Below are 19482 nucleotides of genomic sequence, written 5' to 3' on the forward strand. Positions count from 1 at the left end.
TGCTGTATCCTCTGTGACCAGTTCAATGGTGCATCAAACCTGCTCACAAACACCTGTTTCATGAATATGCATGAAGGTGGCAGAGCTTTCTTGAGCTCACTGTCCGTGGCAGACACAGCAAAGGTCGTGAGGCTGCAGCTGTGGCTGAAACCCAGCTCCACGCTGCCATTAGAGAACTCAAGGTCCGGCCCTGTCCTTGGCCTGGTGCAAGTGACCCTCCGTGCAGTGTTTGTTGAATGAGTATGCATGAGAGTGCAGGAGGCAGCATGTGGCTTGGTGCAGCTCAGATGCGGTGCAGAGGAGGGAGGTGGAGCTGGAGGTAGGAGGCCAGAGGTTGGGGTAGGAGGCCGAGGCAGACTACATCAAATCCTCGTGGAAGGTTCTGAAGAGCCCTGGGTAAGTCCTGGGGGATGGGGTCAGGTTGGATGTCAGGTCCATAATGGTCCTTGTCTTTCAGACTGGGTGCTGGTCTGGGCACTGCTTGCAGCCTGTCTCAGAGCTAACTCCTGCATCCTCTCCCTTATTCCTCTCCCTTCCTCGCTTGTAAGTTTGACGTTTTGGCAATGAGCAGGTGGGAAAAATGGAGCAAGGGCTCGAGTCCCTTGCCCCGTGATCCTGAGGGCTAGGAAATGGGACTCCTGTGTTCTCCCCAGGCTCTCAGGGCCCACGTCTCTGATGAGTGGATGGTGGAGTCTGAGTTTATGGGAGATGAAGTGTTGCTTGAGTGTTGATTTATCACTTTTGATAGGAAGGAAGGTCTAGCCTGGGAACCTGTCTCCTAAGCCCCAGGGTGATATTAGATCACTGAGATGTCTCTGGGATCCTCCCTTCCCCTTCCTGTTCATACCACCCCTCCTACCAGCCCCCAGCAGCCTCCTGGGCTGAGGACCTCCAATGCAGATGGTAGAAAGAGCCCAGTGCCATCTGAACCTCACGCATGGCTGTCCCCTCACCGAACTGCCACCTCGCCACTTTGAAGACCTCGACAGCATATGTGGGGCTCAGGTCCCCATGATACTAGGAATATCCACAGAGAGGAAGTGGAGGAGCTGTCCCCAGAGAATCCATGTCGGCCAGGCCAGGCCTCTGGAGAACGTGGACAGGGAACTCTGTGCAGTGGAAGCATCATTGCTGGATGGCCATGGCCAGCTGTCTTCCCCACACCCTTCCCGCATAGCTCACCAGCTGCTGCCACCTGCAGGTGCTTTTTCTGAACCCACAGGATGGACAGAGAGCACCCCCTGGGTCTCGCCTACCAGATGTGGATCTGCTCAGCTCCTCCACTGAGGGCAGACAGTGTGCTTGCTTCTTCCTGAAGTCCCTGGGACTCTGGGTCTGAGGCTGAGGACATGGTCACCCTGTGTGTGTGCTTGTTAAATGAGGAAGTGAATGCCTCCCTGTCCCAGTGCCTGGTTTTCAAGATGAATTGCTCAAGACGAGCCTTGGCCTGGCAGCCAGATCGCCACTACCGATTGCATGGTCCTGTTGGCTGTGGCTACGTCTGATGGCCATTGACATCAGGACTGATAGCATAGTGGGAGGTGGGTGGACAACCTTGGCTTTGTGTTGGTGCTTGTAGGAAGCTGCCCATCTGGAGACGCTGAGAGCAGGGCTAGCCTAGTACAGGAAAGGGGTAGAGCCAGGAAGATCCAGAATCCTACTCTAATATGTGTGTTGGAGGAGGGTGACACCCCAGTCTGGTGGAGGAGGCACAGTTCTCTGACTTAGGAGAGCTCCCAAACTGAGGGCAAAGGTACCATTACTTATGCAGGTCATGCATGCAGGCAATGCATTTGTTTGTTCGTTCATTCAGGATGCACCTTTGGGCCAGTTCCTGGGGAATAAGGGAGTGAATTGGGTCTGGCACCTGAGGGCAACCAGTGGAGGGGGTGCCCCACGGGTCAGGACTTGGGCAGGAGAAATGCTGAAGACCAGTGACTGCCTCTTGGGTAGGATTTACAGAACAGATAAACTGAGGCCTCCCCATACTGCAGGGACCTGGAGGGAAGAAGCAGGCCCAGTCCTGCTTCAGGGCTGCCTGGCCCTGTCCACAGGCTCGTCCTTGCAACACTGACCCTATGTCCCCTGCAGGTCATGAGCATCCTCAGCAACCCTGGCGCCGTGGCCCCCACAGCCGCAGGCCGACTTCTCCCTCTCCCCGCTGCACAGCGGTCTGGACTCGGCCACCTCCATCTCGGCCAGCTGCAGCCAGCGTGGCGACTCCATCAAGCCTGGAGACAGCCTGCCCACCTCCCAGTCCTATGGCCCACCCACCTACAGCACGACCGGCTACAGTGTGGACCCCGTGGCTGGCTGCCAGTACGGCCAGTACGGCCAGAGTGAGTGCCTACGGCCCCGAGTGTACCACTCCCCTCCCTCATTCCAAGGGCTCCTGCTTACTTCTAGAGAGAGCAGTCTGGTGTTAGGGTGTGGGCGCCTGTTTTGCAGATAGGGGAGTTCAAATCCAGATAGGAGACAGACTTAGCCCAAGATGACACTGAACTGAGCATCCAGGTCCCTTTTCTCAGCCAGGTCCCTTTCCTTTCCTTTGGATTCCCGTGGAAACATCACTTCGCATTTTCCTGTGACCACATGTCAAAATGTAAGAAGAAACAAGTGGTATTACTTTTACTAACATGTCATATTTAATCCCATATATCCAGAAAGTGATCACTTCAATATGAAATCATGAATGAGTTACTTCACCCACTGCTCTTTGTGCTGGCTGGGTGAATGGAATGAATGAATGAATGTGTTTGACAAGCAGTGTGTGTTTTACACTTACAGCCCATTGGAATTCAGACTCTAAATTTCAACATTGACACACCCAAGTTTTTCCAAAATAGAATTCTGAGTTTCCCAACCACGAAATGGCTAAATTGAAGAGCAGCTTTAAAATTCAAATTAGAACAACCTAAACAAACATTCAGAGTTTGGTTGGTGGTGTTCGCCAGTTCAGCTTTGCTGGGTGGTTCTGAGTACTGAGCTCTGTGCTTAACTGCCTGAGCCTGCGATCTCCCCAGACCCTGCAGTGGCCTCACTCGCTCATTCCAGCTGCTGTCCGCTTGGCACCAGCCTGGAGGCCAGGCCCACAGCCCCTTAGACCAAAGGCTGGAGGAAGGGCAGCAAGGCAGGCCTGCAATGGGGGAGCAAGAGCCAGAGGGCACCCTCCTGCCCCACCTCCACATGAGGCCTCACCTGCTGGTGTCAAACTAATCTGAAGGGCACACGGGGAGTGGGAAGAGGCCTCCAAGCCTGGGGGATCCTCTCCTCCAGCCGCAGCCCTGGCCTGACCTCTCCGACCTCTGCTTCCTGTACCCCTCTCCATCTCTTCCTCACATGACCTTGGCCTCCATGGCTAAATGAGAGCCAGCTGTGTGGGCCTGCACTGCCCAGCTGCGTGTGTGTGTGGACCCTCCCTGTGCCTGGGCATGCTTGCTCGTGTGCAGAGTGGTGTCTGTTATGAATGTATGGTGACTTGTGTCTGCGCACACCATGTGCATGTGGTGTGTCTGAGCAACTAGCATGCGTGTGTTGGCAAACATCTTTGCAGAGAGGTGAGCATTTGTGTGGGGGATGTGGCAGTCCTGTGTAGAAATATGCATATAGACTATTGATACATGAACATAGCTCACCTAGGTTGTCTGTACGGGATTTTATATGAATGTATGTGTGCACACTTGTGGCAGTGGAGTATGTTAAAATGTTTTCAGGTGTATGTTTGTGGATGCGTGGATGCATGTATTTGGCATAGGTGTGCATGTGCAGCTGTGTATAACAAGTGTATATACATGTGTGTAAATGTGTGTTTAGGCATGCACATTGCTGGCAGTGACTGCAATGTGTATGTGTGTGTGGATGGTCAGGTGCACTGTGGGCAGTGATTCAGGGGTACAGCCCGAGCAGCAGGGGTGTGAGGGTTGGAGGGGGGAGCACAGGTCTGCATGCTTGTCTGAAAGCAGGGCGCATGAGAGTGTGTCCTAGGGCCCCGGGCGACCCCCTGACCCCGCCCATGTGTCCAGACTGCAGCGGGACACACATGCTCTTGATCAAGACTGAGAGCGGTTCCAGCGGCAGCAGTCCTGGGGCAGGCGTTAGTCACACCAGGAGCCCTGCCCAATTCGGAAATAAAATTAACCCCAAAGTCAGCAAAGGCCGGCAGCGGAGGGGATCAAACAGGGAAGGGGCCCAGGAGGCGAGAAAGGAGTGTTTGTTCCCATTAGCTGGAGGAGTAGGGCACAAGTTCCTGGGCCTCAGCTCCCCTCCCCTCCTGTACCTTCCTCCAGCCCTCTTCTTCCTCTCACTCTCCTCCAGCTCCACCCCTGCCCCCCAGCTCCTCCAGAGAGAGCTCCGAGCTGCACTTGGGCTACTTCCTCTAACCCTTCCCAAAGAGATGCAGGCTCCCCCTCTCACCTGCTTATATCTGTCCTGGACTCCAGTTTAGCCCCAGGAGCACTGGCCAAAAGACATGGCCTTCATCACTGTGATTCTCAAAAACTCTGGGCAGATGCCAAAACTAGAGTGTGGGAGAGTTAGGCAGCTTTCCCAAAGCCCCACAGCCAGGGGTGGTGGGCTTAGAGCCACCCTCACTTGATATTGCAGCCAAAACAGACTGTGTGAGACCCTTACTGAGACACCTGCACTCACCCACATGTGGGTCTGTGCTCATCGCTTTACCTGCAGCTGGATGCAGGTAAGCCCTCACCCGTGTGTGTGTGTGTGTGTGTACGTACAGATGTGTAAGATTCAAACACACAAAACATATGGGTGTGGAAGCAAGGACACCTGCCTCCTGGACACCCACTCTGAGCTTGGCCTGGCAGTGTTTGTGGCTGCTGCCATTGCACGGCAGAGGATGTAGGGGACCCACAGAGCGGTCACGTGCCTGAGGACACACAACAGCACAAATCAATGAGTTCACAGCCACACCTGCAGCCCCGGTCCACACGGGGCCACAGACCGAGCAAATACATGGGCCAGGCTCTGGCCAAAGGGTCCTCCCCTTTTTTCTGGGCCCCTCTGGTTCCCTAGAACTACTTCACTCCTTCTTTTCCTGCCCTGGCCATTGTCTGACCATCTGTCACTGCCTGCTCCTGGGAGGGGCGGGGGGCCAGGGACGGGGCACCCGGCAGATTAGTATGGTCCTGGTGTTCCCAGAGGCCGGGGCTGTGCTAATGATGGGACTGATGGGACGCAGAAGTGTGAAGAGAATGTTAATAGATCTGCCAAGTCTAATAAGAGTTTGTGTCTAGAAGAGTCCCCCTCAGGGGCCGCGGACTGACGAGGCGCTGACGGCCGAGGTTTGTTTACTGCTTGGCATCACCACCATATCTCCTGCCACCTCCTGCGTAATCTAATTTGAGATGTTTAGAACCCGGACACGGGTGCGAGCAGAGAAGGGGACATGCAGGGACACAGGGACAGGGACGGCCACTGGTGGTGGTTGTGATAAGAGATGTCACAGCCTTGTCCCTTGCAGACCCTCAACCACCTCGTCCTTTCCAAGGTGGGGAGAGGTAAGCCCTGTGACCATCGTGTGACCTTGGCGTTGGCAGGGTCACCAGCCAAGACAGGCTTCCTGGTGTTTTCTTAGGTACCTGGACAGGGCGAAGACAAGCTCCTACTGTGTGCTGGGCCATGGCAGGTGTCTGGGAGAGGCACGAGAGGGGACACACCGAGTGATGCGAGGCGCAAGCAGCATCCATACAGCCCCTCCTTGCAGCAGTGCTGGGCGGGATTCTGGACTGGCTTTCTTCGGGGCCTCAGTTTCAATTTGTGCTCAGTGAGCACCCTCAGGCCTGAAGCCCATGGCTGTTGGAAGAGTCAAATGGGATTGGCTCAGCCTGGCACTCAGCGAGTGCTCATCCCTCATGCACATTTTCCCCAAAACCGGGCCTTTCAGCCCCACCTGCAAGCACAGCCCATGGAGGACTTAGGGAGGAGGCACACAACAGCCTCTCGTGATGAGGATAGGATCTCCAACCTTGCCTGGAGAGCAAATGGGCCCCCTTGAGAGTTGAGGTACAGAGACCTTTGTGCAGCCTCGGTGCCATGCATACTCCAGGTGCTGTTCCATGCAGGCTGCAGGTCTGGGTAGCAGCTAGCAGTAGAGTGTCAGACACAGGGCAGCTTCCAGGAAATGGGCCTGTCAGTGCTTCTGGCCTCAAGGACTGCCATGTATATTAAGGGAAAGATGAGCCAGAAGGACTTAGGAACTCTGTAAACGCTAGCACCTGCTCTTCCCATTCTGGTTCCTCGCTCCAAGAGGGAGGCCTCTGGGCAGGTGGACTCTGGTGCCCAGGTGGGTCTGTCTGTAGGTGGCAGAGATGGGAATGCATCATGCCCTCGCTCCAGGATAAAGGACAGGCCTCAGGCAAGACAAGGCCAGCTGCAGCTATCTCTGCGGTGTCAGCTGGAGATCTGGTGGCTGCAGAGGGAGGACGGTGGCTCCTGGGCCTTAGCTAGGGCTTCCCTTCCCTCCCCTCCCCTGCCCAGGAGCCTGGAAAGCTCAGACATTCCAGAGCAACCCCAGGACATTGGCACATCATGGCAGCATCAGGGCAACTGAACCTCTGTGATGGCCATCTCTATTATTGTTGTTATTGTTATTTACAGATTTATTTATTTTTATTGGAAAGGCAGATTTATAGAGAAGGAGAGGCAGATTATCTGTGTTCTGGTTCACTCCCCCAAATGGCTGCAAAATACCTGGAACTGAGCCAATCCAAAACCAGGAGCTAGGAGTTTCTTCTGGGTCCCCAATTTGGGTGCAGGATGTTAAGGACTTGGGCTATGCTCTAGTGCTTTCCCAGGCCACAAGCAGGGAGCTGAATGGAAAGTAGAGCAGCTGAGACATGAACTGGCCCCCGTATGAGACATCAGCACTTGAAGGGGGACGATTAGCCAGTTGAGCCACTGCACTGGGCCCTGTGACGGCCATCTTAAAAAGTATTTTCTCACAATAAGACTCCTCACAGCAGCCCTGGGGGAAGCCTGATTAGGTTCTCCCATTTTAGAAATGAAGGAGACAGACTTAAAGGGCAAAAGGTTTTGCCCAAAACCACGCAAGCAGGAAGGAGCTGGCATGGCAAGTCTGCATTTGCCATACTTTTTGCACCTACTGGAGGTCAAATTTTCCCACCAAGCCCACTTCTAGGGTCCCTGTGCCTGCCTTTAAACTCTTTATCCATGAGCCAGACAAAGCGTGGTCACAGGCACAGGCTTGTGGAGCTCCAAGGAGCTCTGCAGCCTCAGTACTATGAGTAGCCCCATTTTACAGACCAGAACCCTGAGGTTTGGAGGGGTAACACTGTGTGCTCCAGATTGCAAACTCAACAGTGGCAGGCCTGGATCATACAGACTACAAGGCCTCTCTGTGGGCCAGGAACCGGCATTGCTCACTTGCCTTTCTTGACTCCATCCTTAGGCTGTGCTTACCACCCAGGGGTGCCACCCATCTGCCCTTGGCAGGAGCCTGCTATGTTGGGGCAACATGTAAAGCGTGGTCTTCTCTGGACAGGTGATAGGGCAGGTATGGAACCTGGCCTCAGGATTCCTGGCATGGTGGTGTTTCTGCCCATCTCTGCCTCCTGGAGTGTTGGCTTGGCCACAGTGACAGATCCTGGCTTTGGAGTCTATAGCCCTGTGTGTCAGGAGGCCTTGGCCAGGAGCCAGGAAAGGCCTCTGGTCAGGACGGATTGATGCTGCAGCCTCAACAGGCCCAATCAGGACAGCCAAGACAGAAAGCATGTGCACCTGGACCAGTGTCAGACACATGCACATACACGTGTACAGGTGCTTGTCCCTGGCTCAGGCGGCACTCACCTGTATGCAGTGTCGGTGCATGACAGATCTTCCCCTGTCTGTCTACTCAGAAGGGGGCACAGGACTCCTGCATGTATGTGCATGTGCTTGAGCAGGTGCTGCTCTTGTGTGATGTTCATCATGACTACACAGATAATCTTGATCCCACTCCACTTACACAGATATGCACACACAACCCTGTCTGGGTGGCCAGAACTGGGCCTCAATTCGCTGTGTGTCCGTCAGCCTGCTCTTCCTTCTGTATGGAGCACTCAGTTCATTAGAAGGCAGAAGGAGCTTGCCTCGTTACTAGCTGTCCTCAGCAGGACTTGCCAGATGGCCTCCATAGCAGGGCAATGTCAAGGACTGTTTGGAAGAGCAATTTTAATTCCCTGTTCAACAATGGGAATATCGTCTCGTACTTTCCCACAGGGCCCATGAGAGAGCTGAGCAAATAAGTGTTAGGTAAAGCTTTGCTGATGATTGGTCAAGAGTGAAAGAAAGAGTTTCATGAAGAGGTGGGTGGGTGGCTGGCAGGCTGGATTGAAGGAAGGATGTATGTGTGAGTAGATGGATTTATGGCTGAATGGATAGACTGGTAGGTGGATGGATGATGGATGACGGATGGGTAGATGGATGGGTTGGGTGGCTGAACAGAAGGAAGGAGGGAGGGAGGAGGCAGATGGAACAATTTTCAAAAAGAACCTCCATATCTGAGTTTCTGTCTCTCTCCCCAGCTGCTGTTGACTACCTGGCCAAAAATGTGAGCCTGTCCACACAGCGCCGCATGAAGCTGGGGGAGCACTCCGCTATGCTGGGACTGCTGCCCGTGGAAACTGGCCAGGCCTACTAGGGTCCCTGGGGTGACTTGCCCCAGACTCAGCCCCACCCAGCCTTGCCTGACCCCTGAGCCTCCTGGCCTCTGCTCCCTCCTGCCCCTGGAGCCTCTGGAGCCTCAGGAGGCCTAGAAGGGAGACCTTTTCCTTCTCATTGCCCAGGCCCTGGAGGGGCACAGCTCACATTGCTCACCTGCGCTACGGACCCAGTTCATGACCCCTGGGCTTGTGCGACCCCGTGCTAGCCCCAGAGGTCCTGCTAACCTTCAGTGCTCCCACAATCCAATCGACTGTGGCCTCTTGGCCATCTCACCTCAGTGGGCTCTGTGGCTTCCCCTGAACAGAGCACCTCTGCCCCCCACCCCAAAAAGGATGGCGCCCATGATGAGGGCCTGGAGCCCTTGGGCTTTGGATGCAGGATGCCCTGGTGGACATGGAGGTGAAGCCCACAAGGCCACTGTCAGTAACAAGGGCTGGGAGCTGGCCCTCCAAGACGGGTCCGTGGCCCAGCATCAGAAGCAAAGCCCTTCCCTCCCATGGACACTGGACCCTAGTAGAGGGGCCTGGCCCTGGGTTCTTATTATGAAGTAAGCAGGGTGACCGTCCAGCCTCCACCCAGGGATTGGGTGGGGGGGGCTTCAGGACCGTCCCCACACATCTCTGCTTGGGAGGGGTGTTGTAGGAGGGCCACAGCCCAGGGAGAAAGACCAGGAATGGGGCTTTATCAGGGAATAGGACCCTGTGACAGCAGGGTTTGTCAGCCCGAGAGCAGGCATCTGGAAGCAGAGAGCTTTCAGCCTGCAGCTCAGCCTCCAATCTTGTCTACCCCATGGAGGGCCTGGGCTTGTGGAACCTTTTAATTTCCTCAGATGGGCTGGGGAGAGGGACATGGCAGTGAGGGGGTCCAAGGCAGGCTCAGAAGGGCCTTTGCTTGGGGGTTTGGGCCAAGGTGTTTGCTTGCAACCTTCAAGTCCGCACCAGGAGCTGAGCTGCACAAAGCCTGCTACAGAGTGCTGAGCCCCTTCTGCACATGCCTATTTTCATGGTGGGAGTTCGAGGGGGGAACCTCCAAGGGGCAGAGACCTTGGGAGTTGAGCTCTGGGCCCAGGCAGGGGTTGCTTGCCCCACAGGAAGGCCCCTGAATCCCTCAGCTGATGTCCCATGCAGAGTGGCATGACTCAGTGAGGTCAAATGCCCAGCCAAGGAGCTTGAGTCTCATGATGCCCCACAGCTGAACTAGGGCACGTGGCCACTTTGCCAGCCACCACCCTGATACCAAAGGTTCCAGAGTAGAGAGGGGAGGCACCTTCTTTTACCCCTCAAGCTCCCCAGTCGCTCTAAGAGCTGGGTACCCCTGTTAGCCGCTCCCTTGGAATTGCTCACCACTTTCATCTGCTTCTCAAAGTTGGATGTGTCTTCATTGTGGTTGTTACAATCTTCTGTTCTCGGATCACCTTCACCAAGTGCTGTTGGGGGCTGGGCACTCGGATGGAGGACTCCGTGCTGAATCCACAGACATTGGACCTGATGGTTTGTCGCTATCTGAGCATGCGAGGCCACCTTTTTGCTCAGTCCGTTCTTCTTGTCCTTGTCCAGCACAGAGGGAAGGGCTGCTGCCTCAATGTCTAGTTGAGATCTCCCCCAGGAGGCTGGACTGGCAGGGGACAAAGCCACTTGTCTGCATGGACATCACCTCTGTGACATAGCTCACCTGCTTCTTATCTTCAGAAAGTTCTGGACATGATTACGGTGGCTTAGATCTCCACTTGCGAAGGACCTGCGGAGTCATGGGGGATAGGGGACAGACAGGCATATGTGGCCCGTTAGGTTCAACCTCGGTCTCGGCTAGAGCAACCACTCCAGGAGACTTTGGGTTCTTCCGGCTCTGGACGAGAAGGGAGACAGTGATGTCCCTGGGCAACCCAGTTCATGTTACAGCCCTTCCCGAGGACCAAGCACTTCTTCATGCACGTTCCTTGAATGGGCCCATCCTTCCCTGAGAGTCCTGGCTTGGAAAGTGTCTGAGTCCGTGTACGTCCCACATGATTTGGGAGCAGGGGACCTCAGATGGGTGACATCAGAACCACTGAAGCACCAGCCCCAGCCTGCCTCCCCCTTCCCTGCTCAGCCTCACCCCTAGGAGGTAGCATTCCAATGAGAGGACCAACCCCAAATGTCTGTCCCTTGTGGAGAGATGGAACTGAGACCTGCTTGGGAGTAAGTCGATGCTTTCACCCCACGCCTCTGAGGTTGTCCCAGAACTGAGGAGCCCCCGCCTTCCTGAGGAGGGAGTCCTTGACTCAGACAGGTTGTCCCTAAAACCTTGCGTATTAATGTGTGTAGCCAGTTCTGTCCGCTTCAGCCTCGTGTCAGCATTTTGGGGTTTTACTAGAAATGATGACGACGCTGGACCGCAGGCAGTGGGCCTCTGTCTCTTAGGGGTTAGTGTCTATTGCCTGGTAAAGAAAGGCCAGGCCACCCCAGAGACACGCCTTCCATATCACTGTAAATAGAGTCCATAGCAAATTGAGAGATTTTCCCTTCTACATGTGGCAAGTAGCTGTCGGTCCTGCCCACGGCGGGGGCGGGGCCTGCCTCGGAGCGCATTGTACATTAGTTGGAAATGTGGTGACGTGCTCTTTGTTTATAGGCAGTCGACTTTTTATACACATATAAATATATATATCTATATCTATACGCACTAAAGAAGCAAGGCGAAGCCCCCAGTGTGTGTCTGTTGTGCTGGTGCCTGGGACCATCTGTAAGGATCTGTCTGCATATCGTGTGTTGCCCAGTGTACATTCCAGGCTCCACCAGGTTCTCCGATTTTCATTGCTTTGTGTTTTCATCTGGTATGTTCCCTTTGGCCATGAGTTGTGGTTTCACATCTCTCTGTGCCCTGCTGCACTTCACTGTACTCCTCTTTTTTTTTTTTTTTTTTTTTTTATTGGAAAGTCAGAAATACAGAGAGGAATAGAGACAGAGACGAAAGATCTTTTATCCGCTGATTCATTCCCCAAGTGGCCACAACGGCCGGTGCTATGCCGATCCGAAGCTGAGAACCAGGAACCTCTTCCGGATCTCCCACACGGGTGCAGGGTCCCAAGGCATTGGGCCATCTTCAATTGCTTTCCCAGGCCACAAGCAGGGAGCTGGATGGGAGGTGGGGATGCCAGGATTAGAACCGGCGCCCATATGGGATTCCAGCATGTTCAATGTGAGGACTTTAGCTGCTAGGCTACTGCGCCAGGCCCTAAAAAAAACCTTAAGAGCATGTGATATGACATTTCCCATCTTGACTTTTTCAGTATGCAGCTTAGGAGTCCTGGGTATACTGATGCTGTGCTTCACCAGCTTTCCAGAACTTTCTTACCTAGTCTGTTGACCCACGGGTGCACTGCTCAAATAGCTGCAAAGGCCAGGGCTGGACCGAGCCAAAACTAGGAGCACAGACCTCTATCTGGGTCTCCCACATGGAGAGCAGGTGTGCAAACGCTCCAGCCATCTGCTGCTGCTTTCCCGGGCAGGTTAGAGAGTTGAATGTATTGATGCTGCGCTACAACAGCGTCCCAGAACTTTCTCATCTTGTAGAATTAAAACTCCAGGGCAGGGAATGGCCCCTGGGTCCTGGAAGACTTGAGAATTCACTGGGTCTGGCCCTGTCAACACAATCGCAAGTGGGACTCAAAATTCAATCAATCCACCGCAAGCTCATTTGTAAGCAGATAATTTTGCATGGTTGGTGAATGTTGTTATAAATATCCACATGGCACTGGGGACAAAAAAGATTCCCCAACTTTGCCGTAAGCCCAGTAACCATCCGGCTCTCCCTATTTCCCATTCTGCAGCCTCATTCTATCTTCTGCTTTTGTGGACACGTTAGATGCCTCGTGTATGTGGATGAACAGCATCCATCCTTTCGAGAAGTCGTGTTGTGTTTTAGCTTTCATTCGTCTCACACTGGTTTCCGATTTTCCCTGTGAAGGCGTTGAGCCGTTCTTTAGGAGCGTGTTGCTCTGTGTCCACGGATCTGGGACTTCCCAGACTGCCTCCTGTGGCTGATTTCTGACGTGCTTAAATCATAACTCGAGGACACCGGTCCTCTTTGTTTTCTTCTTAAAGATCTATTTATTTATTTGAAAGGCAGATTGGGAACGGGGTGGGAGGGTGAAGAAATCTTCCATCTTCTGGTTCATCCCCCAAATGGCACTAATGCCAGGGCTGATGAGGCTGAAGTAAGACCTCCAGCCAGGTCTTCCATGTGGGTGCAGGGGGGCCCAAACATCTGAGCCGTCGTTGGCTACCTTTCCTAGCACATTAGCAGGGCGCTAGAATGGAAGTGCAGCAACTGGAATTTTTTTTTTAAAGATTTATTTATTTCATTACAAAGTCAGATATACAGAGAGAAGGAGAGACAGAGAGGAAGATCTTCCGTCCGATGATTCACTCCCCAAGTGAGCCACAATGGCCGGTGTGCGCCGATCTGAAGCTGGGAACCAGGAACCTCTTCCGGGTCTCCCACACGGGTGCAGGGTCCCAAAGGTTTGGGCCGTCCTCGACTGCTTTCCCAGACCGCAAGCAGGGAGCTGGATGGGAAGTGGAGCTGCCGGGATTAGAACCGGCGCCCATATGGGATCGTGGTGCGTTCAAGGCGAGGACTTTAGGTGCTAGGCCACGCTGCCAGGCCCCAGCAGCTGGAATTTTAAGGTATGCCAGCATTGGAATGGGCGGTTTAACTGGCTATGCCACACCACTGACCCCTAAACCCGGCTTTATGGCCTAACATAGTGTGTACATAAGAGCCTGCCATGGGCCTTTGAGAAGGCTACGGTGAGCTAGTGTGACCAGCAGGTGTCCATCAGCTTTGTCGTTTTGTTGTGTGGTTCAAATCTTCTCCATCCTTGCCCATGCTTTACTGCAGGTGGGATATTGAAGTTTCCACTTACTGTCAAGTTCTCTGCTAATATATCCATTCCTTCCTTCAGTTCTGGTCTGGGTTTTGGGGCTCTCCTGATGGGGTGTGGGATTTTGATGGATTGATTCTTTGTAACATGTCTTTCCTTCCTTCTAGTCCACATTTGTCTTCTTTGGAGCTTTTATCTCTGTCTTCATCATTTCAACATGAGTATGACATGCGCACATGTGATGTGGGATTTGTTCTAAGTGAGTGTTTTCTGAGTTTCCTCCACCTGTGGTTTGGCATCTGCCATTGATTTTGGAAGACTGACAGCCGTTCTTTTTTAAAATTTCTTTTTCTGCCTCATTTTCTCCTCCTTTTTCTTTCTTTCTCTTATACCTTTCTTTGTGTATACCTTTCATAATTGTGCCATAATTCTTGGAAGTTCTGTTCTTTCTTTGCTGTCCATGTTTCCTCCCTTCGCTTCTTGGTGTGGGAAACTTCCACGGACACGCTTACCAGTTCATCGATTCTTCCTTCAGTCAGGTCTGGTCTACTGACGACTCATCAAAGACAGGCACTCCTTGTTTCTGCTAACGTGTTGGTGGTTCTGTTGTCCCTGGTGGGTCAGCATTTAGAATTTTCATGGCCCGTACTTTCTTCGATGTTCTCCGCTTTTAGAATCGTAGACCTTAGGGAATCAGTTCTTACAAACTCTCTGTCTGATGGTTCCAAGAAACATGTCACATCTGAGTTTGATGCTTGTTCTGTATCTCCAGGCTGTGCTTTTGGCCTGTTGGCGTGCTGTTGTTGGAAGCCAGACAGGATCTGCTTGGGCAAAAAGGGTGGATAATGCTCATGAAAGTGGAGTGTGAGGGCTTCTGCTTCTCTGGGAAGGAGTTAGACTCTACATCCTGGTTTCTGTAGATGTGACGTCAGCAGCTGAAAGTTCTGATGTTCTTTTTGGTTTCACTCAATCTTAGCCAAAAGGCCAAAAAGCAATTGTCTTTTTTGGTTTTCACAGTCATCTTTGGGCTTCCCTAGGGACTTCTTTTTTTTTTTTTTAAGATTTATTTTTATTACAAAGTCAGATATACAGAGAGGAAGAGAGACAGAGAGGAAGATCTTCCGTCCGATGATTCACTCCCCAAGTGAGCTGCAACGGGCCGGTGCGCGCCGATCCGAAGCCGGGAACCAGGAACCTCTTCCGGGTCTCCCATGCAGGTGCAGTGTCCCAAAGGTTTGGGCCGTCCTCGACTGCCTTCCCAGGCCACAAGCATGGAGCTGGATGGGAAGTGGAGCTGCCGGGATTAGAACCGGTGCCCATATGGGTCCCAGAGCGTTCAAGGTGAGGACTTTAGGTGCTAGGCCACGCCGCCGGGCCCATTCCCTAGGGACGTCTTAAACAGAGGCTGAGCTTTGCCAAGGTGGGGAGAAGGAAAGTGTTCTCTTCCTTCCTGGCTGGTCTCCATCTTTTGGTCTTTCCCAGTGTCTCTCTGTTCTAACCTTTGGCGAGACAGGAAGGCTGGAGGGAGCTGGTACCAGAGATCTACCTCCATGTCAGGGAAGTATCAGGAAGACCCACATTTTCTGGGTTCTAGTACATCAGACTGAACTTGGACCCTGAACTTGCAGGATCCACTGCCTACTTGGACCCACAGCTCTCGGTGACTGGCAAAGCCACCTGTCTGTTGTGTAGACCCCAAAGGCGACAGTTGTCCTTGATGGCATTCTCTCTCAGCCAACCCAGCAGGAAACCCTGCCCAGTCTGCCTCCAGAATCAACCCCGAATCTGACGTCTTCTGGCCTCCTCCACTGCCCTCTCTTTAGATGGGACCGACGGTTTCACATCCCACTCACAGTGCAGGTCGAAGTCAGAGGTGCTTTGGAGGTTTATAAATGATGACATTAAGAGACAGCTATTTTTGCTGCAAAAATCGTGTGGATTTTCCATAAAAATGCATTTTTCAGGCACACCTCCTTGTGTGACCCGACCATGGGGGTTGACAGCCATGCCCCCTCCTCTGCTCATTCTGCCTGGCGCACCCTGCCTGGGCCAGGTCTCTGATACATTGTTTCCCCTGCCTGGAGCAAATGCCAGCACGTGGACCTGGCATACAGCTGTCAGGTGTCTTTTCCAACTCCCCCAGTCTCCCCCATCCTCCTTGCACTGCCTAATTCTTCCTCACTATTTATCATCGCCTGCCGTGTCATCTGTTTGTAGTATGGATTATCTCCATCAGTGTCAATTTCCTTACAAATATCTTAACATGTGAATCCGTTAGGAGCAGGGGTGTGTCTATATGTTTGGGGGACTGAGAACATCCAGTCCAGGATCCTTGGGATGCCCACTAAACTGCTGGGTCTGGTCTTGCCCAGGGTGCTTGTTGAAGAGGGTATTTTTTTTTTTATTGATTAATTACATTGTATTATGTAACACAGTTTCATAGGTACTGGGATTCTCCCAACCCCTCCCCGAACCCTCCCACCATGGTGGATTCCTCCACCTTGTTGCATAACCACAGTTCAAGTTCAGTTGAGATTCTGAAGAGGGTATTTTTGAGACCATGCCTCCTGCTTACTGCCGTGGCCCTGGTGCCTGGTGTTGGTGCCCAGCGTGTTCTTTAGTGAGTTAATTACGGGTGAGATTGCGGGGTAGGAGGAGGGGCTAACTTGATTATATAGGACATAGGTGATCCTGGCCATGGGAGTAGGATGTTGCCAAGGCTACAGTGTGTGTGTGTGTGTGTATATGTGTGTGTGTGTTGAGGGGGGGTTCTGGAGCAGGATGTGTGCACATGTGTTCTGTGCTCATTGCTTTGGGCACCGACCTGAACAGGTGCAAGGTCACCTGCAAGGCAGGGAGACCATGGACGGCCCAGGACTAAAGGCATCCGGTGTTTGGCTAAGGCTGATGACGTCACCGAGGTCCGTCCGTGAAGTATCAGGGGAAGCAAGATGTCTGCAAGCATCGTCTGACAGCCAGGTACAAGAGGGGCTGCAGGGGTCAGTGTTGCAGCGCAATGGACTGAGCCACCAGCTAAAATACCGGCATTCCACATAGGAGCACCAGTTCAAGTCCCGGCTGTGCCACTTCCCATCTGACTCCCTGCTAATGCACATGGGAAGGCTGTGGAGAACGAACCAAGTACTTGGTTCCCTGTCAAATGTGCAGTAGAACTGTACAGAGTGCTGAGTTCCTGGCTGCAGCCTGGCCCAGCTCCCGTTACTGTGGACAGTGAACCAGCCAGTCAGTGGAAGATTTCACTCTTTCTCTGTGCCGTACTACTCTTCAGATAAATCAACAAATAGCTTAAAAAAGAAGAAGAGGAAGTGGAGGGGCAGACAGAGTAGAGAGTGTCGAGGACGGGGGAGGACCAGAAGGGGGGGCTCTGGGGTCCAGGTGCTGCCAGGGCACCTGCCCAGGCCCTTCTGTCACTCTCAAGACAGTCTCACTGGTCATCAGCATGCTGGTGTCTTTTTTTTTTTTTTCTTAAGATTATTTAGTTTAAAGAGTTACAGAGACAGAGGGAGAGGGACACACCACACACACACAAACACACATACACACACAGAGATCGTCCAGCTGGTTCACTCACCAAATGGTCACACTGACCAGGGCAGGGCCAAATTGAAGCTAAGAGCCAGGAGTTCCATCTGGGTCTCCCACATGGGTGGCAGAGAGCCAAGGGCCTGTGCTGTCTTCTGCTGCTTTCCCTGACACATTAGCAGGGAGCTGGATCGGAAGTGGAACAGCTGGGACTCGAACCAATACTCATATAGTTTAAACCCCCTGTACCCAAATGCTGGCTCCTGCCCCATTGCTCTTATTGTGTCCTCTGTATAGGATTTACTCACTCCTTTAGGACCCAATGCTGAGAGGCTTGTGTATTTTTCTAGGTTCTGGAAATAGAGCAGTAGAGACTGAAAGACCCTCACCAAAAGGCATGAGCTCTAGCAGCAGCAACGCCATTTTGCAAGGCTTAGAACTAAGTATAGCAGGATCTCTGGGAAGGAAGTGGACAAGGACAGGACAAGCTTGCCTCATATCTGTGGTCAAACATCTGGCCCCCAAATAAGGCAGAAATATTAGGAAAGAGAGCTAACTCAGCGCCAACTCAGCTGTTATCAGAGATAGGGAACCAACTCAAGGCTAAATCAGTCATTGTTGAAAATTCCCGGTATCAAAATAAAGTTGCCGTCACCATGACCCTGGCCTTATAGAAATCCACCAATCAGAGTCCTGTAACTATGCTTTTTGCTTCTGTAATTGCGCTTTTTGCTCCTGAGCCCTATAAAAACCCCTAGACCCCAACCTGGGGCGCGCAAGTCTTCCAAAAGACTTTGTCGCCCCAGGTACCTGTGTATCTGAATAAACCTCTTGCTGTTTGCATCCGCTCAAGTGGTCTCGTTGTTCCTTGGAAGGGGCCTCCTCAGAAAGAAAGTACCCCTCGGAGTCTTTCATCTGGGGGCTCGTCCGGGATCGGAGACCCCTGCCCAAGGACCACCGACCCACCTCCGGGAGGTAAGCTGGCCAGCGCTTAAAATTTGCTTTTGTCTTTGTCTCTGTGTTTGTATTGAAATCTCGCGCTTGCGTTTGTACGACCCGGCCGTGTCGCTTTATATTTGGCGGATCCGTGGAGGAGCCGACGGGCTCGGACTCCCGACCGCAACCCTGGAAGACGTTCCGGGGACATTTGGAGTCAGGTTGCTGGCTCATTTGAATTTTGTGAACCCGACCAGAATAGGACTCTTTGGGGCTCCCCCACTGTCCGAAGGGTACGCGGGTCGTTTGGGAGACGAGAGATCCGGACTCTCATCACAATCTCGATTTGAGTTTTTGCTTTCGGTTTGGCACCGAAGCCGCGCTGCGAAGTTGTTTTGTTTCAGTGCCGGCCTATTGTTTGTGGTCTTTGTGTTCAGTGTTTTGTCCGTCGAAATAATGGGACAATCTATTACCACCCCACTTAGCCTCACTTTACAGCATTGGCAAGATGTCCAGGACGTAGCTAACAATCAGTCAGTAGATGTCCGCAAGAAAAAATGGATTACCCTCTGCTCATCAGAGTGGCCAACCTTCGACGTTGGCTGGCCAAGAGATGGAACCTTTAATCTTAATATTATTTCACAGGTCAAGCACAAGGTGATGGATCCTGGTCCACATGGTCATCCCGACCAAGTGGCCTATATAATTACCTGGGAGGCCCTCGTTCATGCTCCACCTCTGTGGGTCAGGCCCTTTGTTACTCTTAAACCACCCTCTACCTCCATCCCCTCTGCTCCTCCTCCCACTTCGACCCTTGGGCGCCCCCCTCAGTCTTCACTCTACCCAACCCTTGTCAAACCCACACAGATCCAAAATGCAAAGAGGAAACCACCCAAAGTTAAGGTCTTACCCCCAGGAGAGGATCTTGTAATGGACCTGTTGGCCGAGGAACCCCCACCATATCGAGGACCAGACCATCAACAAGCGGCAGAAGCTGAACCGGAAGAGACCCCAGCAACCGACCCTGCACCTTCCCCGATGGCAGGGCGGCTACGAGGGCGCCGGGAACAACCTCCTGACTCCACTTCCCGTGCCCTCCCCCTGCGGGCCGGTCCCAATGATCGGCTCCAGTACTGGCCGTTTTCTGCCTCTGATTTATACAATTGGAAACATAATAATCCCCCTTTTAGTAAGGACCCCTCTATGCTAACCTCTTTGATTGAGTCTATTTTAGTGACACACCAGCCTACTTGGGATGATTGTCAACAGTTACTACAGACATTACTGACGACCGAGGAAAAACAACGGGTTTTCCTGGAGGCCAGGAAAAATGTTCTAGGAGACAATGGCCGCCCCACCCAACTGCCCAATGAAATTGACGCAGCCTTTCCCCTGGAGCGGCCCAATTGGGATTTCACTACGGATGAAGGTAGGAACCACCTGCGTCTCTATCGCCAGTT

The 19482-nt window shown here is 52.9% G+C and overlaps 1 pseudogene; it reads left to right on the forward strand.

Annotated features, from left to right (window-relative positions):
* The window catches only part of LOC101536152 (paired box protein Pax-7-like), a 39678-nt pseudogene extending 31022 nt beyond the window's left edge, over positions 1 to 8656 (forward strand).
* Positions 8657 to 19482: the final 10826 nt, after the last annotated feature.

Source organism: Ochotona princeps, chromosome 2, assembly GCF_030435755.1.
Source record: "Ochotona princeps isolate mOchPri1 chromosome 2, mOchPri1.hap1, whole genome shotgun sequence".
Taxonomy (NCBI): Eukaryota; Metazoa; Chordata; class Mammalia; order Lagomorpha; family Ochotonidae; genus Ochotona; species Ochotona princeps.